Here is a 27,422-nt window from a genome sequence, read left to right as displayed (position 1 = left end):
CAGTGTATTCTACAATGGCATTTTAGTATACTGCATTGACCTTTAAAAGTCATAGGTATCACATCCATGCTTGGAATGGAAAACATGCAATTACTCTGTCAAATTTCGTGGTGCTCAAACCCACAATTCCTCATAAAGCTTGCTATGGTAAGGCTGTTTTCATACTTGTCAACTTTCATAGGTGAAAGTTTTCCTGAGAACAGATCTGTGGAATAGATGTCGCAGTCAAGGGCTCGTCCAGGATTTGAACCTGGGACCTCTCGCACCCTAAGCGAGAATCATACCCCTAGACCAACGAGCCACATAAAGACAAGCGAATTGCAGAGTTTGTAAACTAATATCCCATTTGAAGACAGAATTTACTCACCTTTAGATTGGCCAATTTGTGTATTGGCAACCTCACTACATTGAAAGTGTTACCATCTCTTTTCTTGTATGCATCTCAATGAACTTGAGGAGAGCATTTGAACTCTCTTTTGAGAGAGTATGTCCAAAAAGCTCCTCTTTTGTCTTCCTCTAGACCTCTTGCCTGGCAGCTCCAACCTCAGCATCCTTCTACCGACATATTGACAGTCTCTCCTCTGAACATGTCCAAACCACCTCAATCTGGCCTCTCTGACTTTATCTCCAAAACATCTAACATGAGCTGTCCCTCTGATGTACTCATGCCTGATCCTATCCATCCTCGTCACTCCCAATGAGAACCTCAACATCTTAAGCTATGCTACCTCCAGCTCTGCCTCCTGTCTTTTCTACAGTGCCACTGTCTCTAAGCCGAAAAACATCGCTGGTCTCACCACCGTCTTGAACACCTTTGCTTTCATTCTCGCTGATACTCTTTTATGGCAAAACACACCTGACACTTGTCTCCACCCGTTCCAACCTGCTTGCACTCGCCTCTTCACGTCACGTCTACTGTCAGTCCTACGTTCTTAGCTTTCCTCTTCTCTCTCTGTCTACAAACAAACCTTCCTCCTCTCATTCTTCGACCAACAGTAGGCTTGCATTCTGAGACTGAAGTGGCCTATTGGGATGATATGGTACCATGAGGTCTTGTAGATATGATGGAGCTTGACCCTTTAGAGCTTTATATGTAAGAAGCAGGGTTTTACATTCTGTTCTAGATTTGTTGAGAAGCCAATGGAAAGAAGCTAGTGAAGGCAATATATGATACAGTCCGCACTTTTGCTGCAAATAGTTTGCTTCATTGAAAGTGACACCTTCTCGCTAAATGTTTGCACCTCAGTGTATTCTACAATGGCATTTTAGTATACTGCATTGACCTTACTTACTTACTCTGTCAAATTTTGTGGTGCTCTAACCCACAATTCCTCATAAAGCTTGCTATGGTAAGGCTGTTTTCATACTTGTCGACTTTCATAGGTGAAAGTTTTCCTGAGAACAGATCTGTGGAATAGATGTCGCAGTCAAGGGCTCGTCCGGGATTTGAACCCGGGACCTCTCGCACCCTAAGCGAGAATCATACCCGTAGACCAACGAGCCACATAAAGACAAGCGAATTGCAGAGTTTGTAAACTAATATCCCATTTGTAGACAGAATTTACTCACCTTTAGATTGGCCAATTTGTGTATTGGCAACCTCACTACATTGAAAGTGTTACCATCTCTTTTCTTGTATGCATCTCAATGAACTTGAGGAGAGCATTTGAACTCTCTTTTGAGAGAGTATGTCCAAAAAGCTCCTCTTTTGTCTTCCTCTAGACCTCTTGCCTGGCAGCTCCAACCTCAGCATCCTTCTACCGACATATTGACAGTCTCTCCTCTGAACATGTCCAAACCACCTCAATCTGGCCTCTCTGACTTTATCTCCAAAACATCTAACATGAGCTGTCCCTCTGATGTACTCATGCCTGATCCTATCCATCCTCGTCACTCCCAATGAGAACCTCAACATCTTAAGCTATGCTACCTCCAGCTCTGCCTCTTGTCTTTTCTACAGTGCCACTGTCTCTAAGCCGAAAAACATCGCTGGTCTCACCACTGTCTTGAACACCTTTGCTTTCATTCTCGCTGATACTCTTTTATCGCAAAATATACCTGACACTTTTCTCCACCCGTTCCAACCTGCTTGCACTCGCCTCTTCACGTCACGTCTACTGTCAGTCCTACGTTCTTAGCTTTCCTCTTCTCTCTCTGTCTACAAACAAACCTTCCTCCTCTCCTTCTTCGACCAACAGTAGGCTTGCATTCTGAGACTGAAGTGGCCTATTGGGATGATATGGTACCATGAGATCTTTTAGATATGATGGAGCTTGACCCTTTAGAGCTTTATATGTAAGAAGCAGGGTTTTACATTCTGTTCTAGATTTGTTGAGAAGCCAATGGAAAGAAGCTAGTGAAGGCAAAATATGATACAGTCCGCACTTTTGCTGCAAATAGTTTGCTTCATTGAAAGTGACACCTTCTCGCTAAATGTTTGCACCTCAGTGTTTCTACAATGGCATTTTAGTATACTGCATTGACCTTACTTAGTCAAATTTTGTGGTGCTCAAACCCACAATTCCTCATAAAGCTTGGTATAGTAAGGCTGTTTTTATACTTGTCGACTTTCGTAGGTGAAAGTCTTCCTGAAAAGGGTCAGTGGAATAGATGTCGCAGTCAAGGGCTCGTCCGGGATTTGAACCTGGGACCTCTCGCACCCTAAGCGAGAATCATACCCCTAGACCAACGAGCCATATAAAGACAAGCGAATTGCAGAGTTTGTAAACTAATAACCCATTTTTAGACAGAATTTACTCACCTTTAGATTGGCCAATTTGTGTATTGGCAACCTCACTACATTGAAAGTGTTACCATCTCTTTTCTTGTATGCATCTCAATGAACTTGAGGAGAGCATTTGAACTCTCTTTTGAGAGAGTATATCTAAAAATCTCCTCTTTGGTCTTCCTCTAGACCTCTTGCCTGGCAGCTCCAACCTCAGCATCCTTCTACCGACATATTGACAGTCTCTCCTCTTAACATGTCCAAACCACCTCAATCTGGCCTCTCTGACTTTATCTCCAAAACATCTAACATGAGCTGTCCCTCTGATGTACTCATGCCTGATCCTATCCATCCTCGTCACTCCCAATGAGAACCTCAACATCTTAAGCTCTGCTACCTCCAGCTCTGCCTCCTGTCTTTTCTACAGTGTTACTGTCTCTAAGCCGAAAAACATCGCTGGTCTCACCACCGTCTTGAACACCTTTGCTTTCATTCTCGCTGATACTCTTTTATCGCAAAACACACCTGACACTTTTCTCCACCCGTTCCAACCTGCTTGCACTCGCCTCTTCACGTCACGTCTACATGCAGTCCTACGTTCTTAGCTTTCCTTTTCTCTTTCTGCCTACAAACAAACCTTCCTCCTCTCCTTCTTCGACCAACAGTAGGCTTGCATTCTGAGACTGAAGTGGCCTATTGGGATGATATGGTACCATGAGGTCTTTTAGATATGATGGAGCTTGACCCTTTAGAGCTTTATATGTAAGAAGCAGGGTTTTACATTCTGTTCTAGATTTGTTGAGAAGCCAATGGAAAGAAGCTAGTGAAGGCAAAATATGATACAGTCAGCACTTTTGCTGCAAATAGTTTGCTTCATTGAAAGTGACACCTTCTCGCTAAATGTTTGCACCTCAGTGTATTCTACAATGGCATTTTAGTATACTGCATTGACCTTTAAAAGTCATAGGTATCAGATCGGCAACACATCCATGCTTGGAATGGAAAAAATGCAATTACTCTGTCAAATTTCGTGGTGCTCAAACCCACATTTCCTCATAAAGCTTGTTATAGTAAGGCTGGTTTTATACTTGTTGACTTTCGTAGGTGAAAGTCTTCCTAAAAAGGGTCTGTGGAATAGATGTTGCAGTCAAGGGCTCGTCCGGGATTTGAACCCTGGACCTCTCGCACCCAAAGCGAGAATCATATCCCTAGACCAACGAGCCTCGTGCCCGGTGGTTTTGTATTGAGTTCAGCCGTACTATCCAAATGAAGAACAAGAACTTCAGTCATTCTCAAACTGAGAAATTCATGTTGTGTAAATTTCCGACAAAAACATTAATGTGAGGACATACTCCATTGACAGAGAAAGGTTGTGGTTTCCAGATCAGCAAAACACGAGTGAGTGGAATCTTGTCTCGTCTAGTAACAACTTTCACAGCAAAACTTGGATCTGGTCTTGTGGTTACACGTGGAAAGCGTTACATCCTCTCTTCTCATAGACATTGAATTTAGCATTCAGGGCTCGTCCGGAGACCTCTCACACCCTAAGCGAGAATCATTCCCCTAGACCAAGGCTAGTGAAGGCAAACTATGATACAGTCAGCTCTTGACTTTTGAAAGTCGGGTTTCCCAAATCGGCAAATATCAATACTTGGCATCTTGTGTCGTGTACTAACTAAAGTTTCCTGTGTTTGCACAAGGAAAAAATGCAATTACTCTGTCAAAGTTTTTGGTGCTCAAACCCACAATTCCTCATAAAGCTTGGTATGGTAAGCCTGTTTTCATACTTGTCAACTTTCATAGGAGAATGTTTTCCTGAAAAGGATCAGTGGAATAGATGTCGCAGTCAAGGGCTCGTCCGGGATTTGAACCCGGGACCTCTCGCACCCTAAGCGAGAATCATACCCCTAGACCAACGAGCCATATAAAGACAAACGAATTGCAGAGTTTGTAAACTAATATCCCATTTGTAGACAGAATTTACTCACCTTTAGATTGGCCAATTTGTGTATTGGCAACCTCACTACATTGAAAGTGTTACCATCTCTTTTCTTGTATGCATCTCAATGAACTTGAGGAGAGCATTTGAACTCTCTTTTGAGAGAGTATATCCAAAAATCTCCTCTTTGTTCTTCCTCTAGACCTCTTGCCTCGCAGCTCCAACCTCAGCATCCTTCTACCGACATATTGACAGTCTCTCCTCTGAACATGTCCAAACCACCTCAATCTGGCCTCTCTGACTTTATCTCCAAAACATCTAACATGAGCTGTCCCTCTGATGTACTCATGCCTGATCCTATCCATCCTCGTCACTCCCAATGAGAACCTCAACATCTTAAGCTATGCTACCTCCAGCTCTGCCTCTTGTCTTTTCTACAGTGCCACTGTCTCTAAGCCGAAAAACATCGCTGGTCTCACCACTGTCTTGAACACCTTTGCTTTCATTCTCGCTGATACTCTTTTATCGCAAAATATACCTGACACTTTTCTCCACCCGTTCCAACCTGCTTGCACTCGCCTCTTCACGTCACGTCTACTGTCAGTCCTACGTTCTTAGCTTTCCTCTTCTCTCTCTGTCTACAAACAAACCTTCCTCCTCTCCTTCTTCGACCAACAGTAGGCTTGCATTCTGAGACTGAAGTGGCCTATTGGGATGATATGGTACCATGAGATCTTTTAGATATGATGGAGCTTGACCCTTTAGAGCTTTATATGTAAGAAGCAGGGTTTTACATTCTGTTCTAGATTTGTTGAGAAGCCAATGGAAAGAAGCTAGTGAAGGCAAAATATGATACAGTCCGCACTTTTGCTGCAAATAGTTTGCTTCATTGAAAGTGACACCTTCTCGCTAAATGTTTGCACCTCAGTGTTTCTACAATGGCATTTTAGTATACTGCATTGACCTTACTTAGTCAAATTTTGTGGTGCTCAAACCCACAATTCCTCATAAAGCTTGGTATAGTAAGGCTGTTTTTATACTTGTCGACTTTCGTAGGTGAAAGTCTTCCTGAAAAGGGTCAGTGGAATAGATGTCGCAGTCAAGGGCTCGTCCGGGATTTGAACCTGGGACCTCTCGCACCCTAAGCGAGAATCATACCCCTAGACCAACGAGCCATATAAAGACAAGCGAATTGCAGAGTTTGTAAACTAATAACCCATTTTTAGACAGAATTTACTCACCTTTAGATTGGCCAATTTGTGTATTGGCAACCTCACTACATTGAAAGTGTTACCATCTCTTTTCTTGTATGCATCTCAATGAACTTGAGGAGAGCATTTGAACTCTCTTTTGAGAGAGTATATCTAAAAATCTCCTCTTTGGTCTTCCTCTAGACCTCTTGCCTGGCAGCTCCAACCTCAGCATCCTTCTACCGACATATTGACAGTCTCTCCTCTTAACATGTCCAAACCACCTCAATCTGGCCTCTCTGACTTTATCTCCAAAACATCTAACATGAGCTGTCCCTCTGATGTACTCATGCCTGATCCTATCCATCCTCGTCACTCCCAATGAGAACCTCAACATCTTAAGCTCTGCTACCTCCAGCTCTGCCTCCTGTCTTTTCTACAGTGTTACTGTCTCTAAGCCGAAAAACATCGCTGGTCTCACCACCGTCTTGAACACCTTTGCTTTCATTCTCGCTGATACTCTTTTATCGCAAAACACACCTGACACTTTTCTCCACCCGTTCCAACCTGCTTGCACTCGCCTCTTCACGTCACGTCTACATGCAGTCCTACGTTCTTAGCTTTCCTTTTCTCTTTCTGCCTACAAACAAACCTTCCTCCTCTCCTTCTTCGACCAACAGTAGGCTTGCATTCTGAGACTGAAGTGGCCTATTGGGATGATATGGTACCATGAGGTCTTTTAGATATGATGGAGCTTGACCCTTTAGAGCTTTATATGTAAGAAGCAGGGTTTTACATTCTGTTCTAGATTTGTTGAGAAGCCAATGGAAAGAAGCTAGTGAAGGCAAAATATGATACAGTCAGCACTTTTGCTGCAAATAGTTTGCTTCATTGAAAGTGACACCTTCTCGCTAAATGTTTGCACCTCAGTGTATTCTACAATGGCATTTTAGTATACTGCATTGACCTTTAAAAGTCATAGGTATCAGATCGGCAACACATCCATGCTTGGAATGGAAAAAATGCAATTACTCTGTCAAATTTCGTGGTGCTCAAACCCACATTTCCTCATAAAGCTTGTTATAGTAAGGCTGGTTTTATACTTGTTGACTTTCGTAGGTGAAAGTCTTCCTAAAAAGGGTCTGTGGAATAGATGTTGCAGTCAAGGGCTCGTCCGGGATTTGAACCCTGGACCTCTCGCACCCAAAGCGAGAATCATATCCCTAGACCAACGAGCCTCGTGCCCGGTGGTTTTGTATTGAGTTCAGCCGTACTATCCAAATGAAGAACAAGAACTTCAGTCATTCTCAAACTGAGAAATTCATGTTGTGTAAATTTCCGACAAAAACATTAATGTGAGGACATACTCCATTGACAGAGAAAGGTTGTGGTTTCCAGATCAGCAAAACACGAGTGAGTGGAATCTTGTCTCGTCTAGTAACAACTTTCACAGCAAAACTTGGATCTGGTCTTGTGGTTACACGTGGAAAGCGTTACATCCTCTCTTCTCATAGACATTGAATTTAGCATTCAGGGCTCGTCCGGAGACCTCTCACACCCTAAGCGAGAATCATTCCCCTAGACCAAGGCTAGTGAAGGCAAACTATGATACAGTCAGCTCTTGACTTTTGAAAGTCGGGTTTCCCAAATCGGCAAATATCAATACTTGGCATCTTGTGTCGTGTACTAACTAAAGTTTCCTGTGTTTGCACAAGGAAAAAATGCAATTACTCTGTCAAAGTTTTTGGTGCTCAAACCCACAATTCCTCATAAAGCTTGGTATGGTAAGCCTGTTTTCATACTTGTCAACTTTCATAGGAGAATGTTTTCCTGAAAAGGATCAGTGGAATAGATGTCGCAGTCAAGGGCTCGTCCGGGATTTGAACCCGGGACCTCTCGCACCCTAAGCGAGAATCATACCCCTAGACCAACGAGCCATATAAAGACAAACGAATTGCAGAGTTTGTAAACTAATATCCCATTTGTAGACAGAATTTACTCACCTTTAGATTGGCCAATTTGTGTATTGGCAACCTCACTACATTGAAAGTGTTACCATCTCTTTTCTTGTATGCATCTCAATGAACTTGAGGAGAGCATTTGAACTCTCTTTTGAGAGAGTATATCCAAAAATCTCCTCTTTGTTCTTCCTCTAGACCTCTTGCCTCGCAGCTCCAACCTCAGCATCCTTCTACCGACATATTGACAGTCTCTCCTCTTAACATGTCCAAACCACCTCAATCTGGCCTCTCTGACTTTATCTCCAAAACATCTAACATGAGCTGTCCCTCTGATGTACTCATGCCTGATCCTATCCATCCTCGTCACTCCCAATGAGAACCTCAACATCTTAAGCTCTGCTACCTCCAGCTCTGCCTCCTGTCTTTTCTACAGTGCCACTGTCTCTAAGCCGAAAAACATCGCTGGTCTCACCACCGTCTTGAACACCTTTGCTTTCATTCTCGCTGATACTCTTTTATCGCAAAACACACCTGACACTTTTCTCCACCCGTTCCAACCTGCTTGCACTCGCCTCTTCACGTCACGTCTACATTCAGTCCTACGTTCTTAGCTTTCCTTTTCTCTCTCTGCCTACAAACAAACCTTCCTCCTCTCCTTCTTCGACCAACAGTAGGCTTGCATTCTGAGACTGAAGTGGCCTATTGGGATGATATGGTACCATGAGGTCTTTTAGATATGATGGAGCTTGACCCTTTAGAGCTTTATATGTAAGAAGCAGGGTTTTACATTCTGTTCTAGATTTGTTGAGAAGCCAATGGAAAGAAGCTAGTGAAGGCAAAATATGATACAGTCCGCACTTTTGCTGCAAATAGTTTGCTTCATTGAAAGTGACACCTTCTCGCTAAATGTTTGCACCTCAGTGTATTCTACAATGGCATTTTAGTATACTGCATTGACCTTTAAAAGTCATAGGTATCAGATCGGCAACACATCCATGCTTGGAATGGAAAACATGCAATTACTCTGTCAAATTTCGTGGTGCTCAAACCCACAATTCCTCATAAAGCTTGGTATAGTAAAGCTGTTTTTATACTTGTCGACTTTCGTAGGTGAAAGTCTTCCTAAGAAAGGTCTGTGGAATAGATGTCGCAGTCAAGGGCTCGTCCTGGATATGAACCCGGGACCTCTAGCACCCAAAGCGAGAATCATACCCCTAGACCAACGAGCCTCGCGTCCAGTGGGCTTGTAATGAGTTCAGCCCTACTATCCAAATGAAGAACAAGAACTTCAGTCATTCTCAAACTGAGAAATTCATGTTTTGTAAATTTCCGACAAAAACATTAATGTGAGGACATACTCCATTGACAGAGAAAGGTTGTGGTTTCCAGATCAGCAAAACACGAGTGAGTGGAATCTTGTCTCGTTCTAGTAACAACTTTCACAGCAACACTTGCATCTGGTCTTGTGGTTACACGTGGAAAGCGTTACATCTTCTCTTCTCATAGACATTGAATTTAGCATTCAGGGCTCGTCCGGAGACTTCTCACACCCTAAGCGAGAATCATTCCCCTAGACCAAGGCTAGTGAAGGCAAAATATGAATTTACAGAATTTACTCACCTTTAGATTGGCCAATTTGTGTTTTGGCAACCTCACTACATTGAAAGTGTTACCATCTCTTTTCTTGTATGCATCTCAATGAACATGAGGAGAGTATTTGAACTCTCTTTTGAGAGAGTATATCCAAAAATCTCCTCTTTGGTCTTCCTCTAGACCTCTTGCCTGGCAGCTCCAACCTCAGCATCCTTCTACCGACATATTGACAGTCTCTCCTCTGAACATGTCCAAACCACCTCAATCTGGCCTCTCTGACTTTATCTCCAAAACATCTAAAATGAGCTGTCCCTCTGATGTACTCATGCCTGATCCTATCCATCCTCGTCACTCCCAATGAGAACCTCAACATCTTAAGCTCTGCTACCTCCAGCTCTGCCTCCTGTCTTTTCAACAGTGTTACTGTCTCTAAGCCGAAAAACATCGCTGGTCTCACCACCGTCTTGAACACCTTTGCTTTCATTCTCGCTGATACTCTTTTATCGCAAAACACACCTGACACTTTTCTCCACCCGTTCCAACCTGCTTGCACTCGCCTCTTCACGTCACGTCTACATTCAGTCCTACGTTCTTAGCTTTCCTTTTCTCTTTCTGCCTACAAACAAACCTTCCTCCTCTCCTTCTTCGACCAACAGTAGGCTTGCATTCTGAGACTGAAGTGGCCTACTGGGATGATATGGTACCATGAGGTCTTTTAGATATGATGGAGCTTGACCCTTTAGAGCTTTATATGTAAAAAGCAGGGTTTTACATTCTGTTCTAGATTTGTTGAGAAGCCAATGGAAAGAAGCTAGTGAAGGCAAAATATGATACAGTCAGCACTTTTGCTGAAAATAGTTTGCTTCATTGAAAGTGACACCTTCTCGCTAAATTTTTGCACCTCAGTGTATTCTACAATGGCATTTTAGTATACTGCATTGACCTTTAAAAGTCATAGGTATCAGATCGGCAACACATCCATGCTTGGAATGGAAAACATGCAATTACTCTGTCAAATTTCGTGGTGCTCAAACCCACAATTCCTCGTAAAGCTTGGTATTGTAAGGCTGTTTTTATACTTGTCGACTTTCGTAGGTGAAAGTCTTCCTAAAAACGGTGTGTGGAATAGATGTCGCAGTCAAGGGCTCGTCCGGGATTTGATCCCTGGACCTCTCGCAACCAAAGCGAGAATCATACCCCTAGACCAACGAGCCTCGCGTCCAGTGGGCTTGTAATGAGTTCAGCCCTACTATCCAAATGAAGAACAAGAACTTCAGTCATTCTCAAACTGAGAAATTCATGTTGTGTAAATTTCCGACAAAAACATTAATGTGAGGACATACTCCATTGACAGAGAAAGGTTGTGGTTTCCAGATCAGCAAAACACGAGTGAGTGGAATCTTGTCTCGTTCTAGTAACAACTTTCACAGCAACACTTGCATCTGGTCTTGTGGTTACACGTGGAAAGCGTTACATCTTCTTTTCTCATAGACATTGAATTTAGCATTCAGGGCTCGTCCGGAGACTTCTCACACCCTAAGCGAGAATCATTCCCCTAGACCAAGGCTAGTGAAGGCAAAATATGATACAGTCAGCTCTTGACTTTTGAAAGTCGGGTTTTCCAAATCGGCAAAACATCAACACTTGGCATCTTGTGTCGTGTACTAACTAAAGTTTCCTGTGTTTGAACAAGGAAAAAGTGCAATTACTCTGTCAAAGTTTGTGGTGCTCAAACCCACAATTCCTCATAAAGCTTGCTATGGTAAGGCTGTTTTCATACTTGTCGACTTTCATAGGTGAAAGTTTTCCTGAGAACAGAACTGTGGAATAGATGTCGCAGTCAAGGGCTCGTCCGGGATTTGAACCCGGGACCTCTCGCACCCAAAGCGAGAATCATACCCCTAGACCAACGAGCCACATAAAAGACAAGCGAATTGCAGTGTTTGTAAACTAATATCCCATTTGTAGACAGAATTTACTCACCTTTAGATTGGCCAATTTGTGTATTGGCAACCTCACTACATTGAAAGTGTTACCATCTCTTTTCTTGTATGCATCTCAATGAACTTCTGGAGAGCATTTGAACTCTCTTTTGAGAGAGTATGTCCAAAAAGCTCCTCTTTGTTCTTCCTCTAGACCTCTTGCCTGGCAGCTCCAACCTCAGCATCCTTCTACCGACATATTGACAGTCTCTGCTCTGAACATGTCCAAACCACCTCAATCTGGCCTCTCTGACTTTATCTCCAAAACATCTAACATGAGCTGTCCCTCTGATGTACTCATGCCTGATCCCATCCATCCTCGTCACTCCCAATGAGAACCTCAACATCTTAAGCTCTGCTACCTCCAGCTCTGCCTCCTGTCTTTTCTACAGTGCCACTGTCTCTAAGCCGAAAAACATCGCTGGTCTCACCACCTTCTTGAACACCTTTGCTTTCATTCTCGCTGATAATCTTTTATCGCAAAACACACCTGACCCTTTTCTCCACCGTTCCAACCTGCTTGCACTCACCTCACTACATTGAAAGTGTTACCATCTCTTTTCTTGTATGCATCTCAATGAACTTGAGGAGAGCATTTGAACTCTCTTTTGAGAGAGTATATCTAAAAATCTCCTTTTTGGTCTTCCTCTAGACCTCTTGCCTGGCAGCTCCAACCTCAGCATCTTTTATCCGATATACTGTTTTCACCATCTCTCCTCTGAATAAGTCCAAACCACTTCAATCTAGCCTCTCTGACTTTATCTCCAAAACATCTAACATGAGCTGTCCCTCTGATGTACTCATGCCTGATCCTATCCATCCTCGTCACTCCCAATGAGAACCTCAACATCTTAAGCTCTGCTACCTCCAGCTCTGCCTCCTGTCTTTTCGACAGAAGCCAATGGCAAGAAGCTAGTGAAGGCAAAATATGATACAGTCAGCACTTTTGCTGCAAATAGTTTGCTTCATTGAAATTGACACCTTCTCGCTAAATTTTTGCACCTCAGTGTATTCTACAATGGCATTTTAGTATACTGCATTGACCTTTAAAAGTCATAGGTATCACATCCATGCTTGGAATGGAAAACATGCAATTACTCTGTCAAATTTCGTGGTGCTCAAACCCACAATTCCTCATAAAGCTTGCTATGGTAAGGCTGTTTTCATACTTGTCAACTTTCATAGGTGAAAGTTTTCCTGAGAACAGATCTGTGGAATAGATGTCGCAGTCAAGGGCTCGTCCAGGATTTGAACCTGGGACCTCTCGCACCCTAAGCGAGAATCATACCCCTAGACCAACGAGCCACATAAAGACAAGCGAATTGCAGAGTTTGTAAACTAATATCCCATTTGAAGACAGAATTTACTCACCTTTAGATTGGCCAATTTGTGTATTGGCAACCTCACTACATTGAAAGTGTTACCATCTCTTTTCTTGTATGCATCTCAATGAACTTGAGGAGAGCATTTGAACTCTCTTTTGAGAGAGTATGTCCAAAAAGCTCCTCTTTTGTCTTCCTCTAGACCTCTTGCCTGGCAGCTCCAACCTCAGCATCCTTCTACCGACATATTGACAGTCTCTCCTCTGAACATGTCCAAACCACCTCAATCTGGCCTCTCTGACTTTATCTCCAAAACATCTAACATGAGCTGTCCCTCTGATGTACTCATGCCTGATCCTATCCATCCTCGTCACTCCCAATGAGAACCTCAACATCTTAAGCTATGCTACCTCCAGCTCTGCCTCCTGTCTTTTCTACAGTGCCACTGTCTCTAAGCCGAAAAACATCGCTGGTCTCACCACCGTCTTGAACACCTTTGCTTTCATTCTCGCTGATACTCTTTTATGGCAAAACACACCTGACACTTGTCTCCACCCGTTCCAACCTGCTTGCACTCGCCTCTTCACGTCACGTCTACTGTCAGTCCTACGTTCTTAGCTTTCCTCTTCTCTCTCTGTCTACAAACAAACCTTCCTCCTCTCATTCTTCGACCAACAGTAGGCTTGCATTCTGAGACTGAAGTGGCCTATTGGGATGATATGGTACCATGAGGTCTTGTAGATATGATGGAGCTTGACCCTTTAGAGCTTTATATGTAAGAAGCAGGGTTTTACATTCTGTTCTAGATTTGTTGAGAAGCCAATGGAAAGAAGCTAGTGAAGGCAATATATGATACAGTCCGCACTTTTGCTGCAAATAGTTTGCTTCATTGAAAGTGACACCTTCTCGCTAAATGTTTGCACCTCAGTGTATTCTACAATGGCATTTTAGTATACTGCATTGACCTTACTTACTTACTCTGTCAAATTTTGTGGTGCTCTAACCCACAATTCCTCATAAAGCTTGCTATGGTAAGGCTGTTTTCATACTTGTCGACTTTCATAGGTGAAAGTTTTCCTGAGAACAGATCTGTGGAATAGATGTCGCAGTCAAGGGCTCGTCCGGGATTTGAACCCGGGACCTCTCGCACCCTAAGCGAGAATCATACCCGTAGACCAACGAGCCACATAAAGACAAGCGAATTGCAGAGTTTGTAAACTAATATCCCATTTGTAGACAGAATTTACTCACCTTTAGATTGGCCAATTTGTGTATTGGCAACCTCACTACATTGAAAGTGTTACCATCTCTTTTCTTGTATGCATCTCAATGAACTTGAGGAGAGCATTTGAACTCTCTTTTGAGAGAGTATGTCCAAAAAGCTCCTCTTTTGTCTTCCTCTAGACCTCTTGCCTGGCAGCTCCAACCTCAGCATCCTTCTACCGACATATTGACAGTCTCTCCTCTGAACATGTCCAAACCACCTCAATCTGGCCTCTCTGACTTTATCTCCAAAACATCTAACATGAGCTGTCCCTCTGATGTACTCATGCCTGATCCTATCCATCCTCGTCACTCCCAATGAGAACCTCAACATCTTAAGCTATGCTACCTCCAGCTCTGCCTCTTGTCTTTTCTACAGTGCCACTGTCTCTAAGCCGAAAAACATCGCTGGTCTCACCACTGTCTTGAACACCTTTGCTTTCATTCTCGCTGATACTCTTTTATCGCAAAATATACCTGACACTTTTCTCCACCCGTTCCAACCTGCTTGCACTCGCCTCTTCACGTCACGTCTACTGTCAGTCCTACGTTCTTAGCTTTCCTCTTCTCTCTCTGTCTACAAACAAACCTTCCTCCTCTCCTTCTTCGACCAACAGTAGGCTTGCATTCTGAGACTGAAGTGGCCTATTGGGATGATATGGTACCATGAGATCTTTTAGATATGATGGAGCTTGACCCTTTAGAGCTTTATATGTAAGAAGCAGGGTTTTACATTCTGTTCTAGATTTGTTGAGAAGCCAATGGAAAGAAGCTAGTGAAGGCAAAATATGATACAGTCCGCACTTTTGCTGCAAATAGTTTGCTTCATTGAAAGTGACACCTTCTCGCTAAATGTTTGCACCTCAGTGTTTCTACAATGGCATTTTAGTATACTGCATTGACCTTACTTAGTCAAATTTTGTGGTGCTCAAACCCACAATTCCTCATAAAGCTTGGTATAGTAAGGCTGTTTTTATACTTGTCGACTTTCGTAGGTGAAAGTCTTCCTGAAAAGGGTCAGTGGAATAGATGTCGCAGTCAAGGGCTCGTCCGGGATTTGAACCTGGGACCTCTCGCACCCTAAGCGAGAATCATACCCCTAGACCAACGAGCCATATAAAGACAAGCGAATTGCAGAGTTTGTAAACTAATAACCCATTTTTAGACAGAATTTACTCACCTTTAGATTGGCCAATTTGTGTATTGGCAACCTCACTACATTGAAAGTGTTACCATCTCTTTTCTTGTATGCATCTCAATGAACTTGAGGAGAGCATTTGAACTCTCTTTTGAGAGAGTATATCTAAAAATCTCCTCTTTGGTCTTCCTCTAGACCTCTTGCCTGGCAGCTCCAACCTCAGCATCCTTCTACCGACATATTGACAGTCTCTCCTCTTAACATGTCCAAACCACCTCAATCTGGCCTCTCTGACTTTATCTCCAAAACATCTAACATGAGCTGTCCCTCTGATGTACTCATGCCTGATCCTATCCATCCTCGTCACTCCCAATGAGAACCTCAACATCTTAAGCTCTGCTACCTCCAGCTCTGCCTCCTGTCTTTTCTACAGTGTTACTGTCTCTAAGCCGAAAAACATCGCTGGTCTCACCACCGTCTTGAACACCTTTGCTTTCATTCTCGCTGATACTCTTTTATCGCAAAACACACCTGACACTTTTCTCCACCCGTTCCAACCTGCTTGCACTCGCCTCTTCACGTCACGTCTACATGCAGTCCTACGTTCTTAGCTTTCCTTTTCTCTTTCTGCCTACAAACAAACCTTCCTCCTCTCCTTCTTCGACCAACAGTAGGCTTGCATTCTGAGACTGAAGTGGCCTATTGGGATGATATGGTACCATGAGGTCTTTTAGATATGATGGAGCTTGACCCTTTAGAGCTTTATATGTAAGAAGCAGGGTTTTACATTCTGTTCTAGATTTGTTGAGAAGCCAATGGAAAGAAGCTAGTGAAGGCAAAATATGATACAGTCAGCACTTTTGCTGCAAATAGTTTGCTTCATTGAAAGTGACACCTTCTCGCTAAATGTTTGCACCTCAGTGTATTCTACAATGGCATTTTAGTATACTGCATTGACCTTTAAAAGTCATAGGTATCAGATCGGCAACACATCCATGCTTGGAATGGAAAAAATGCAATTACTCTGTCAAATTTCGTGGTGCTCAAACCCACATTTCCTCATAAAGCTTGTTATAGTAAGGCTGGTTTTATACTTGTTGACTTTCGTAGGTGAAAGTCTTCCTAAAAAGGGTCTGTGGAATAGATGTTGCAGTCAAGGGCTCGTCCGGGATTTGAACCCTGGACCTCTCGCACCCAAAGCGAGAATCATATCCCTAGACCAACGAGCCTCGTGCCCGGTGGTTTTGTATTGAGTTCAGCCGTACTATCCAAATGAAGAACAAGAACTTCAGTCATTCTCAAACTGAGAAATTCATGTTGTGTAAATTTCCGACAAAAACATTAATGTGAGGACATACTCCATTGACAGAGAAAGGTTGTGGTTTCCAGATCAGCAAAACACGAGTGAGTGGAATCTTGTCTCGTCTAGTAACAACTTTCACAGCAAAACTTGGATCTGGTCTTGTGGTTACACGTGGAAAGCGTTACATCCTCTCTTCTCATAGACATTGAATTTAGCATTCAGGGCTCGTCCGGAGACCTCTCACACCCTAAGCGAGAATCATTCCCCTAGACCAAGGCTAGTGAAGGCAAACTATGATACAGTCAGCTCTTGACTTTTGAAAGTCGGGTTTCCCAAATCGGCAAATATCAATACTTGGCATCTTGTGTCGTGTACTAACTAAAGTTTCCTGTGTTTGCACAAGGAAAAAATGCAATTACTCTGTCAAAGTTTTTGGTGCTCAAACCCACAATTCCTCATAAAGCTTGGTATGGTAAGCCTGTTTTCATACTTGTCAACTTTCATAGGAGAATGTTTTCCTGAAAAGGATCAGTGGAATAGATGTCGCAGTCAAGGGCTCGTCCGGGATTTGAACCCGGGACCTCTCGCACCCTAAGCGAGAATCATACCCCTAGACCAACGAGCCATATAAAGACAAACGAATTGCAGAGTTTGTAAACTAATATCCCATTTGTAGACAGAATTTACTCACCTTTAGATTGGCCAATTTGTGTATTGGCAACCTCACTACATTGAAAGTGTTACCATCTCTTTTCTTGTATGCATCTCAATGAACTTGAGGAGAGCATTTGAACTCTCTTTTGAGAGAGTATATCCAAAAATCTCCTCTTTGTTCTTCCTCTAGACCTCTTGCCTCGCAGCTCCAACCTCAGCATCCTTCTACCGACATATTGACAGTCTCTCCTCTGAACATGTCCAAACCACCTCAATCTGGCCTCTCTGACTTTATCTCCAAAACATCTAACATGAGCTGTCCCTCTGATGTACTCATGCCTGATCCTATCCATCCTCGTCACTCCCAATGAGAACCTCAACATCTTAAGCTATGCTACCTCCAGCTCTGCCTCTTGTCTTTTCTACAGTGCCACTGTCTCTAAGCCGAAAAACATCGCTGGTCTCACCACTGTCTTGAACACCTTTGCTTTCATTCTCGCTGATACTCTTTTATCGCAAAATATACCTGACACTTTTCTCCACCCGTTCCAACCTGCTTGCACTCGCCTCTTCACGTCACGTCTACTGTCAGTCCTACGTTCTTAGCTTTCCTCTTCTCTCTCTGTCTACAAACAAACCTTCCTCCTCTCCTTCTTCGACCAACAGTAGGCTTGCATTCTGAGACTGAAGTGGCCTATTGGGATGATATGGTACCATGAGATCTTTTAGATATGATGGAGCTTGACCCTTTAGAGCTTTATATGTAAGAAGCAGGGTTTTACATTCTGTTCTAGATTTGTTGAGAAGCCAATGGAAAGAAGCTAGTGAAGGCAAAATATGATACAGTCCGCACTTTTGCTGCAAATAGTTTGCTTCATTGAAAGTGACACCTTCTCGCTAAATGTTTGCACCTCAGTGTTTCTACAATGGCATTTTAGTATACTGCATTGACCTTACTTAGTCAAATTTTGTGGTGCTCAAACCCACAATTCCTCATAAAGCTTGGTATAGTAAGGCTGTTTTTATACTTGTCGACTTTCGTAGGTGAAAGTCTTCCTGAAAAGGGTCAGTGGAATAGATGTCGCAGTCAAGGGCTCGTCCGGGATTTGAACCTGGGACCTCTCGCACCCTAAGCGAGAATCATACCCCTAGACCAACGAGCCATATAAAGACAAGCGAATTGCAGAGTTTGTAAACTAATAACCCATTTTTAGACAGAATTTACTCACCTTTAGATTGGCCAATTTGTGTATTGGCAACCTCACTACATTGAAAGTGTTACCATCTCTTTTCTTGTATGCATCTCAATGAACTTGAGGAGAGCATTTGAACTCTCTTTTGAGAGAGTATATCTAAAAATCTCCTCTTTGGTCTTCCTCTAGACCTCTTGCCTGGCAGCTCCAACCTCAGCATCCTTCTACCGACATATTGACAGTCTCTCCTCTTAACATGTCCAAACCACCTCAATCTGGCCTCTCTGACTTTATCTCCAAAACATCTAACATGAGCTGTCCCTCTGATGTACTCATGCCTGATCCTATCCATCCTCGTCACTCCCAATGAGAACCTCAACATCTTAAGCTCTGCTACCTCCAGCTCTGCCTCCTGTCTTTTCTACAGTGTTACTGTCTCTAAGCCGAAAAACATCGCTGGTCTCACCACCGTCTTGAACACCTTTGCTTTCATTCTCGCTGATACTCTTTTATCGCAAAACACACCTGACACTTTTCTCCACCCGTTCCAACCTGCTTGCACTCGCCTCTTCACGTCACGTCTACATGCAGTCCTACGTTCTTAGCTTTCCTTTTCTCTTTCTGCCTACAAACAAACCTTCCTCCTCTCCTTCTTCGACCAACAGTAGGCTTGCATTCTGAGACTGAAGTGGCCTATTGGGATGATATGGTACCATGAGGTCTTTTAGATATGATGGAGCTTGACCCTTTAGAGCTTTATATGTAAGAAGCAGGGTTTTACATTCTGTTCTAGATTTGTTGAGAAGCCAATGGAAAGAAGCTAGTGAAGGCAAAATATGATACAGTCAGCACTTTTGCTGCAAATAGTTTGCTTCATTGAAAGTGACACCTTCTCGCTAAATGTTTGCACCTCAGTGTATTCTACAATGGCATTTTAGTATACTGCATTGACCTTTAAAAGTCATAGGTATCAGATCGGCAACACATCCATGCTTGGAATGGAAAAAATGCAATTACTCTGTCAAATTTCGTGGTGCTCAAACCCACATTTCCTCATAAAGCTTGTTATAGTAAGGCTGGTTTTATACTTGTTGACTTTCGTAGGTGAAAGTCTTCCTAAAAAGGGTCTGTGGAATAGATGTTGCAGTCAAGGGCTCGTCCGGGATTTGAACCCTGGACCTCTCGCACCCAAAGCGAGAATCATATCCCTAGACCAACGAGCCTCGTGCCCGGTGGTTTTGTATTGAGTTCAGCCGTACTATCCAAATGAAGAACAAGAACTTCAGTCATTCTCAAACTGAGAAATTCATGTTGTGTAAATTTCCGACAAAAACATTAATGTGAGGACATACTCCATTGACAGAGAAAGGTTGTGGTTTCCAGATCAGCAAAACACGAGTGAGTGGAATCTTGTCTCGTCTAGTAACAACTTTCACAGCAAAACTTGGATCTGGTCTTGTGGTTACACGTGGAAAGCGTTACATCCTCTCTTCTCATAGACATTGAATTTAGCATTCAGGGCTCGTCCGGAGACCTCTCACACCCTAAGCGAGAATCATTCCCCTAGACCAAGGCTAGTGAAGGCAAACTATGATACAGTCAGCTCTTGACTTTTGAAAGTCGGGTTTCCCAAATCGGCAAATATCAATACTTGGCATCTTGTGTCGTGTACTAACTAAAGTTTCCTGTGTTTGCACAAGGAAAAAATGCAATTACTCTGTCAAAGTTTTTGGTGCTCAAACCCACAATTCCTCATAAAGCTTGGTATGGTAAGCCTGTTTTCATACTTGTCAACTTTCATAGGAGAATGTTTTCCTGAAAAGGATCAGTGGAATAGATGTCGCAGTCAAGGGCTCGTCCGGGATTTGAACCCGGGACCTCTCGCACCCTAAGCGAGAATCATACCCCTAGACCAACGAGCCATATAAAGACAAACGAATTGCAGAGTTTGTAAACTAATATCCCATTTGTAGACAGAATTTACTCACCTTTAGATTGGCCAATTTGTGTATTGGCAACCTCACTACATTGAAAGTGTTACCATCTCTTTTCTTGTATGCATCTCAATGAACTTGAGGAGAGCATTTGAACTCTCTTTTGAGAGAGTATATCCAAAAATCTCCTCTTTGTTCTTCCTCTAGACCTCTTGCCTCGCAGCTCCAACCTCAGCATCCTTCTACCGACATATTGACAGTCTCTCCTCTTAACATGTCCAAACCACCTCAATCTGGCCTCTCTGACTTTATCTCCAAAACATCTAACATGAGCTGTCCCTCTGATGTACTCATGCCTGATCCTATCCATCCTCGTCACTCCCAATGAGAACCTCAACATCTTAAGCTCTGCTACCTCCAGCTCTGCCTCCTGTCTTTTCTACAGTGCCACTGTCTCTAAGCCGAAAAACATCGCTGGTCTCACCACCGTCTTGAACACCTTTGCTTTCATTCTCGCTGATACTCTTTTATCGCAAAACACACCTGACACTTTTCTCCACCCGTTCCAACCTGCTTGCACTCGCCTCTTCACGTCACGTCTACATTCAGTCCTACGTTCTTAGCTTTCCTTTTCTCTCTCTGCCTACAAACAAACCTTCCTCCTCTCCTTCTTCGACCAACAGTAGGCTTGCATTCTGAGACTGAAGTGGCCTATTGGGATGATATGGTACCATGAGGTCTTTTAGATATGATGGAGCTTGACCCTTTAGAGCTTTATATGTAAGAAGCAGGGTTTTACATTCTGTTCTAGATTTGTTGAGAAGCCAATGGAAAGAAGCTAGTGAAGGCAAAATATGATACAGTCCGCACTTTTGCTGCAAATAGTTTGCTTCATTGAAAGTGACACCTTCTCGCTAAATGTTTGCACCTCAGTGTATTCTACAATGGCATTTTAGTATACTGCATTGACCTTTAAAAGTCATAGGTATCAGATCGGCAACACATCCATGCTTGGAATGGAAAAAATGCAATTACTCTGTCAAATTTTGTGGTGCTCAAACCCACAATTCCTCATAAAGCTTGGTATAGTAAGGCTGTTTTTATACTTGTCGACTTTCGTAGGTGAAAGTCTTCCTAAAAAAGAACTGTGGAATAGATGTCGCAGTCAAGGGCTCGTCCGGGATTTGAACCCTGCACCTCTCGCACCCAAAGCGAGAATCATACCCCTAGACCAACGAGCCTCGCGTCCAGTGGGATTGTAATGAGTTCAGCCCTACTATCCAAATGAAGAACAAGAACTTCAGTCATTCTCAAACTGAGAAATTCATGTTTTGTAAATTTCCGACAAAAACATTAATGTGAGGACATACTCCATTGACAGAGAAAGGTTGTGGTTTCCAGATCAGCAAAACACGAGTGAGTGGAATCTTGTCTCGTCTAGTAACAACTTTCACAGCAAAACTTGCATCTGGTCTTGTGGTTACACGTGGAAAGCGTTACATCTTCTCTTCTCATGGACATTGAATTTAGCATTCAGGGCTCGTCCGGAGACTTCTCACACCCTAAGCGAGAATCATTCCCCTAGACCAAGGCTAGTGAAGGCAAAATATGAATTTACAGAATTTACTCACCTTTAGATTGGCCAATTTGTGTTTTGGCAACCTCACTACATTGAAAGTGTTACCATCTCTTTTCTTGTATGCATCTCAATGAACATGAGGAGAGTATTTGAACTCTCTTTTGAGAGAGTATATCCAAAAATCTCCTCTTTGGTCTTCCTCTAGACCTCTTGCCTGGCAGCTCCAACCTCAGCATCCTTCTACCGACATATTGACAGTCTCTCCTCTGAACATGTCCAAACCACCTCAATCTGGCCTCTCTGACTTTATCTCCAAAACATCTAACATGAGCTGTCCCTCTGATGTACTCATGCCTGATCCCATCCATCCTCGTCACTCCCAATGAGAACCTCAACATCTTAAGCTCTGCTACCTCCAGCTCTGCCTCCTGTCTTTTCTACAGTGCCACTGTCTCTAAGCCGAAAAACATCGCTGGTCTCACCACCGTCTTGAACACCTTTGCTTTCATTCTCGCTGATACTCTTTTATGGCAAAACAAACCTGACACTTGTCTCCACCCGTTCCAACCTGCTTGCACTCGCCTCTTCACGTCACGTCTACTGTCAGTCGTACGTTCTTAGCTTTCCTCTTCTCTCTCTGCCTACAAACAAACCTTCCTCTTCTCCTTCTTCGACCAACAGTAGGCTTGCATTCTGAGACTGAAGTGGCCTATTGGGATGATATGGTACCATGAGGTCTTTTAGATATGATGGAGCTTGACCCTTTAGAGCTTTATATGTAAGAAGCAGGGTTTTACATTCTGTTCTAGATTTGTTGAGAAGCCAATGGAAAGAAGCTAGTGAAGGCAAAATATGATACAGTCCGCACTTTTGCTGCAAATAGTTTGCTTCATTGAAAGTGACACCTTCTCGCTAAATGTTTGCACCTCAGTGTATTCTACAATGGCATTTTAGTATACTGCATTGACCTTTAAAAGTCATAGGTATCAGATCGGCAACACATCCATGCTTGGAATGGAAAACATGCAATTACTCTGTCAAATTTCGTGGTGCTCAAACCCACAATTCCTCATAAAGCTTGGTATAGTAAAGCTGTTTTTATACTTGTCGACTTTCGTAGGTGAAAGTCTTCCTAAAAAAGGTCTGTGGAATAGATGTCGCAGTCAAGGGCTCGTCCGGGATATGAACCCGGGACCTCTAGCACCCAAAGCGAGAATCATACCCCTAGACCAACGAGCCTCGCGTCCAGTGGGCTTGTAATGAGTTCAGCCCTACTATCCAAATGAAGAACAAGAACTTCAGTCATTCTCAAACTGAGAAATTCATGTTTTGTAAATTTCCGACAAAAACATTAATGTGAGGACATACTCCATTGACAGAGAAAGGTTGTGGTTTCCAGATCAGCAAAACACGAGTGAGTGGAATCTTGTCTCGTTCTAGTAACAACTTTCACAGCAACACTTGCATCTGGTCTTGTGGTTACACGTGGAAAGCGTTACATCTTCTCTTCTCATAGACATTGAATTTAGCATTCAGGGCTCGTCCGGAGACTTCTCACACCCTAAGCGAGAATCATTCCCCTAGACCAAGGCTAGTGAAGGCAAAATATGAATTTACAGAATTTACTCACCTTTAGATTGGCCAATTTGTGTTTTGGCAACCTCACTACATTGAAAGTGTTACCATCTCTTTTCTTGTATGCATCTCAATGAACATGAGGAGAGTATTTGAACTCTCTTTTGAGAGAGTATATCCAAAAATCTCCTCTTTGGTCTTCCTCTAGACCTCTTGCCTGGCAGCTCCAACCTCAGCATCCTTCTACCGACATATTGACAGTCTCTCCTCTGAACATGTCCAAACCACCTCAATCTGGCCTCTCTGACTTTATCTCCAAAACATCTAACATGAGCTGTCCCTCTGATGTACTCATGCCTGATCCTATCCATCCTCGTCACTCCCAATGAGAACCTCAACATCTTAAGCTCTGCTACCTCCAGCTCTGCCTCCTGTCTTTTCAACAGTGTTACTGTCTCTAAGCCGAAAAACATCGCTGGTCTCACCACCGTCTTGAACACCTTTGCTTTCATTCTCGCTGATACTCTTTTATCGCAAAACACACCTGACACTTTTCTCCACCCGTTCCAACCTGCTTGCACTCGCCTCTTCACGTCACGTCTACATTCAGTCCTACGTTCTTAGCTTTCCTTTTCTCTTTCTGCCTACAAACAAACCTTCCTCCTCTCCTTCTTCGACCAACAGTAGGCTTGCATTCTGAGACTGAAGTGGCCTACTGGGATGATATGGTACCATGAGGTCTTTTAGATATGATGGAGCTTGACCCTTTAGAGCTTTATATGTAAAAAGCAGGGTTTTACATTCTGTTCTAGATTTGTTGAGAAGCCAATGGAAAGAAGCTAGTGAAGGCAAAATATGATACAGTCAGCACTTTTGCTGAAAATAGTTTGCTTCATTGAAAGTGACACCTTCTCGCTAAATTTTTGCACCTCAGTGTATTCTACAATGGCATTTTAGTATACTGCATTGACCTTTAAAAGTCATAGGTATCAGATCGGCAACACATCCATGCTTGGAATGGAAAACATGCAATTACTCTGTCAAATTTCGTGGTGCTCAAACCCACAATTCCTCGTAAAGCTTGGTATTGTAAGGCTGTTTTTATACTTGTCGACTTTCGTAGGTGAAAGTCTTCCTAAAAACGGTGTGTGGAATAGATGTCGCAGTCAAGGGCTCGTCCGGGATTTGATCCCTGGACCTCTCGCAACCAAAGCGAGAATCATACCCCTAGACCAACGAGCCTCGCGTCCAGTGGGCTTGTAATGAGTTCAGCCCTACTATCCAAATGAAGAACAAGAACTTCAGTCATTCTCAAACTGAGAAATTCATGTTGTGTAAATTTCCGACAAAAACATTAATGTGAGGACATACTCCATTGACAGAGAAAGGTTGTGGTTTCCAGATCAGCAAAACACGAGTGAGTGGAATCTTGTCTCGTTCTAGTAACAACTTTCACAGCAACACTTGCATCTGGTCTTGTGGTTACACGTGGAAAGCGTTACATCTTCTTTTCTCATAGACATTGAATTTAGCATTCAGGGCTCGTCCGGAGACTTCTCACACCCTAAGCGAGAATCATTCCCCTAGACCAAGGCTAGTGAAGGCAAAATATGATACAGTCAGCTCTTGACTTTTGAAAGTCGGGTTTTCCAAATCGGCAAAACATCAACACTTGGCATCTTGTGTCGTGTACTAACTAAAGTTTCCTGTGTTTGAACAAGGAAAAAGTGCAATTACTCTGTCAAAGTTTGTGGTGCTCAAACCCACAATTCCTCATAAAGCTTGCTATGGTAAGGCTGTTTTCATACTTGTCGACTTTCATAGGTGAAAGTTTTCCTGAGAACAGATCTGTGGAATAGATGTCGCAGTCAAGGGCTCGTCCGGGATTTGAACCCGGGACCTCTCGCACCCAAAGCGAGAATCATACCCCTAGACCAACGAGCCACATAAAAGACAAGCGAATTGCAGTGTTTGTAAACTAATATCCCATTTGTAGACAGAATTTACTCACCTTTAGATTGGCCAATTTGTGTATTGGCAACCTCACTACATTGAAAGTGTTACCATCTCTTTTCTTGTATGCATCTCAATGAACTTCTGGAGAGCATTTGAACTCTCTTTTGAGAGAGTATGTCCAAAAAGCTCCTCTTTGTTCTTCCTCTAGACCTCTTGCCTGGCAGCTCCAACCTCAGCATCCTTCTACCGACATATTGACAGTCTCTGCTCTGAACATGTCCAAACCACCTCAATCTGGCCTCTCTGACTTTATCTCCAAAACATCTAACATGAGCTGTCCCTCTGATGTACTCATGCCTGATCCCATCCATCCTCGTCACTCCCAATGAGAACCTCAACATCTTAAGCTCTGCTACCTCCAGCTCTGCCTCCTGTCTTTTCTACAGTGCCACTGTCTCTAAGCCGAAAAACATCGCTGGTCTCACCACCTTCTTGAACACCTTTGCTTTCATTCTCGCTGATAATCTTTTATCGCAAAACACACCTGACCCTTTTCTCCACCGTTCCAACCTGCTTGCACTCACCTCACTACATTGAAAGTGTTACCATCTCTTTTCTTGTATGCATCTCAATGAACTTGAGGAGAGCATTTGAACTCTCTTTTGAGAGAGTATATCTAAAAATCTCCTTTTTGGTCTTCCTCTAGACCTCTTGCCTGGCAGCTCCAACCTCAGCATCTTTTATCCGATATACTGTTTTCACCATCTCTCCTCTGAATAAGTCCAAACCACTTCAATCTAGCCTCTCTGACTTTATCTCCAAAACATCTAACATGAGCTGTCCCTCTGATGTACTCATGCCTGATCCTATCCATCCTCGTCACTCCCAATGAGAACCTCAACATCTTAAGCTCTGCTACCTCCAGCTCTGCCTCCTGTCTTTTCGACAGAAGCCAATGGCAAGAAGCTAGTGAAGGCAAAATATGATACAGTCAGCACTTTTGCTGCAAATAGTTTGCTTCATTGAAATTGACACCTTCTCGCTAAATTTTTGCACCTCAGTGTATTCTACAATGGCATTTTAGTATACTGCATTGACCTTTAAAAGTCATAGGTATCACATCCATGCTTGGAATGGAAAACATGCAATTACTCTGTCAAATTTCGTGGTGCTCAAACCCACAATTCCTCATAAAGCTTGCTATGGTAAGGCTGTTTTCATACTTGTCAACTTTCATAGGTGAAAGTTTTCCTGAGAACAGATCTGTGGAATAGATGTCGCAGTCAAGGGCTTGTCCAGGATTTGAACCTGGGACCTCTCGCACCCTAAACGAGAATCATACCCCTAGACCAACGAGCCACATAAAGACAAGCGAATTGCAGAGTTTGTAAACTAATATCCCATTTGAAGACAGAATTTACTCACCTTTAGATTGGCCAATTTGTGCTACCTCAAGCTCTGCCTCCTGTCTTTTCTACAGTGCCACTGTCTCTAAGCCGAAAAACATTGCTGGTCTCACTACTGTCTTGAACACCTTTGCTTTCATTCTCGCTGATACTCTTTTATCGCAAAACACACCTGACACTTTTCACACTTCAATCATACCCCTAGACCAACGAGCCATATAAAGACAAGCGAATTGCAGAGTTTGTAAACTAATATCCCATTTGTAGACAGAATTTACTCACCTTTAGATTGGCCAATTTGTGTATTGGCAACCTCACTACATTGAAAGTGTTACCTTCTCTTTTCTTGTATGCATCTCAACGAGCTTGAGGAGAGCATTTGAACTCTCTTTTGAGAGAGTATGTCCAAAAAGCTCCTCTTTGTTCTTCCTCTAGACCTTTTGCCTGGCAGCTCCAACCTCAGCATTCTTCTACCGACATATTGACAGTCTCTCCTCTGAACATGTCCAAACCACCTCAATCTGGCCTCTCTGACTTTATCTCCAAAACATCTAACATGAGCTGTCCCTCTGATGTACTCATGCCTGATCCCATCCATCCTCGTCACTCCCAATGAGAACCTCAACATCTTAAGCTCTGCTACCTCCAGCTCTGCCTCCTGTCTTTTCTACAGTGCCACTGTCTCTAAGCCGAAAAACATCGCTGGTCT

General features: G+C 43.1%; 20 non-coding genes across 20 annotated transcripts; all 20 read right to left on the bottom strand.

Annotated features, from left to right (window-relative positions):
* Positions 1-229: 229 nt before the first annotated feature.
* trnap-agg (transfer RNA proline (anticodon AGG)) lies at positions 230-301 on the bottom strand. Its single transcript has one exon. It is a non-coding gene; the product is annotated as a tRNA-Pro (tRNA).
* Positions 302-1,431: 1,130 nt separating this feature from the next.
* Positions 1,432-1,503, bottom strand: trnap-agg (transfer RNA proline (anticodon AGG)). Its single transcript has one exon. It is a non-coding gene; the product is annotated as a tRNA-Pro (tRNA).
* A 1,120-nt stretch (positions 1,504-2,623) lies between these two features.
* Positions 2,624-2,695, bottom strand: trnap-agg (transfer RNA proline (anticodon AGG)). Its single transcript has one exon. It is a non-coding gene; the product is annotated as a tRNA-Pro (tRNA).
* A 1,181-nt stretch (positions 2,696-3,876) lies between these two features.
* trnap-ugg (transfer RNA proline (anticodon UGG)) lies at positions 3,877-3,948 on the bottom strand. Its single transcript has one exon. It is a non-coding gene; the product is annotated as a tRNA-Pro (tRNA).
* A 627-nt stretch (positions 3,949-4,575) lies between these two features.
* On the bottom strand, positions 4,576-4,647 carry trnap-agg (transfer RNA proline (anticodon AGG)). Its single transcript has one exon. It is a non-coding gene; the product is annotated as a tRNA-Pro (tRNA).
* Positions 4,648-5,767: 1,120 nt separating this feature from the next.
* Positions 5,768-5,839, bottom strand: trnap-agg (transfer RNA proline (anticodon AGG)). Its single transcript has one exon. It is a non-coding gene; the product is annotated as a tRNA-Pro (tRNA).
* A 1,181-nt stretch (positions 5,840-7,020) lies between these two features.
* On the bottom strand, positions 7,021-7,092 carry trnap-ugg (transfer RNA proline (anticodon UGG)). The gene has a single exon. It is a non-coding gene; the product is annotated as a tRNA-Pro (tRNA).
* A 627-nt stretch (positions 7,093-7,719) lies between these two features.
* trnap-agg (transfer RNA proline (anticodon AGG)) lies at positions 7,720-7,791 on the bottom strand. Its single transcript has one exon. It is a non-coding gene; the product is annotated as a tRNA-Pro (tRNA).
* A 3,461-nt stretch (positions 7,792-11,252) lies between these two features.
* Positions 11,253-11,324, bottom strand: trnap-ugg (transfer RNA proline (anticodon UGG)). Its single transcript has one exon. It is a non-coding gene; the product is annotated as a tRNA-Pro (tRNA).
* A 1,299-nt stretch (positions 11,325-12,623) lies between these two features.
* On the bottom strand, positions 12,624-12,695 carry trnap-agg (transfer RNA proline (anticodon AGG)). Its single transcript has one exon. It is a non-coding gene; the product is annotated as a tRNA-Pro (tRNA).
* Positions 12,696-13,825: 1,130 nt separating this feature from the next.
* Positions 13,826-13,897, bottom strand: trnap-agg (transfer RNA proline (anticodon AGG)). The gene has a single exon. It is a non-coding gene; the product is annotated as a tRNA-Pro (tRNA).
* A 1,120-nt stretch (positions 13,898-15,017) lies between these two features.
* trnap-agg (transfer RNA proline (anticodon AGG)) lies at positions 15,018-15,089 on the bottom strand. The gene has a single exon. It is a non-coding gene; the product is annotated as a tRNA-Pro (tRNA).
* A 1,181-nt stretch (positions 15,090-16,270) lies between these two features.
* Positions 16,271-16,342, bottom strand: trnap-ugg (transfer RNA proline (anticodon UGG)). Its single transcript has one exon. It is a non-coding gene; the product is annotated as a tRNA-Pro (tRNA).
* Positions 16,343-16,969: 627 nt separating this feature from the next.
* Positions 16,970-17,041, bottom strand: trnap-agg (transfer RNA proline (anticodon AGG)). The gene has a single exon. It is a non-coding gene; the product is annotated as a tRNA-Pro (tRNA).
* Positions 17,042-18,161: 1,120 nt separating this feature from the next.
* Positions 18,162-18,233, bottom strand: trnap-agg (transfer RNA proline (anticodon AGG)). Its single transcript has one exon. It is a non-coding gene; the product is annotated as a tRNA-Pro (tRNA).
* Positions 18,234-19,414: 1,181 nt separating this feature from the next.
* Positions 19,415-19,486, bottom strand: trnap-ugg (transfer RNA proline (anticodon UGG)). Its single transcript has one exon. It is a non-coding gene; the product is annotated as a tRNA-Pro (tRNA).
* A 627-nt stretch (positions 19,487-20,113) lies between these two features.
* trnap-agg (transfer RNA proline (anticodon AGG)) lies at positions 20,114-20,185 on the bottom strand. Its single transcript has one exon. It is a non-coding gene; the product is annotated as a tRNA-Pro (tRNA).
* Positions 20,186-21,366: 1,181 nt separating this feature from the next.
* Positions 21,367-21,438, bottom strand: trnap-ugg (transfer RNA proline (anticodon UGG)). Its single transcript has one exon. It is a non-coding gene; the product is annotated as a tRNA-Pro (tRNA).
* Positions 21,439-25,223: 3,785 nt separating this feature from the next.
* trnap-ugg (transfer RNA proline (anticodon UGG)) lies at positions 25,224-25,295 on the bottom strand. Its single transcript has one exon. It is a non-coding gene; the product is annotated as a tRNA-Pro (tRNA).
* Positions 25,296-26,594: 1,299 nt separating this feature from the next.
* trnap-agg (transfer RNA proline (anticodon AGG)) lies at positions 26,595-26,666 on the bottom strand. The gene has a single exon. It is a non-coding gene; the product is annotated as a tRNA-Pro (tRNA).
* Between the last annotated feature and the right edge of the window lie 756 nt (positions 26,667-27,422).

The sequence above is a fragment of the Channa argus genome, chromosome 4 (genome assembly GCF_033026475.1).
Source record: "Channa argus isolate prfri chromosome 4, Channa argus male v1.0, whole genome shotgun sequence".
Lineage (NCBI taxonomy): Eukaryota > Metazoa > Chordata > Actinopteri > Anabantiformes > Channidae > Channa > Channa argus.
This window is presented reverse-complemented; position numbering and strand designations above follow the sequence as displayed.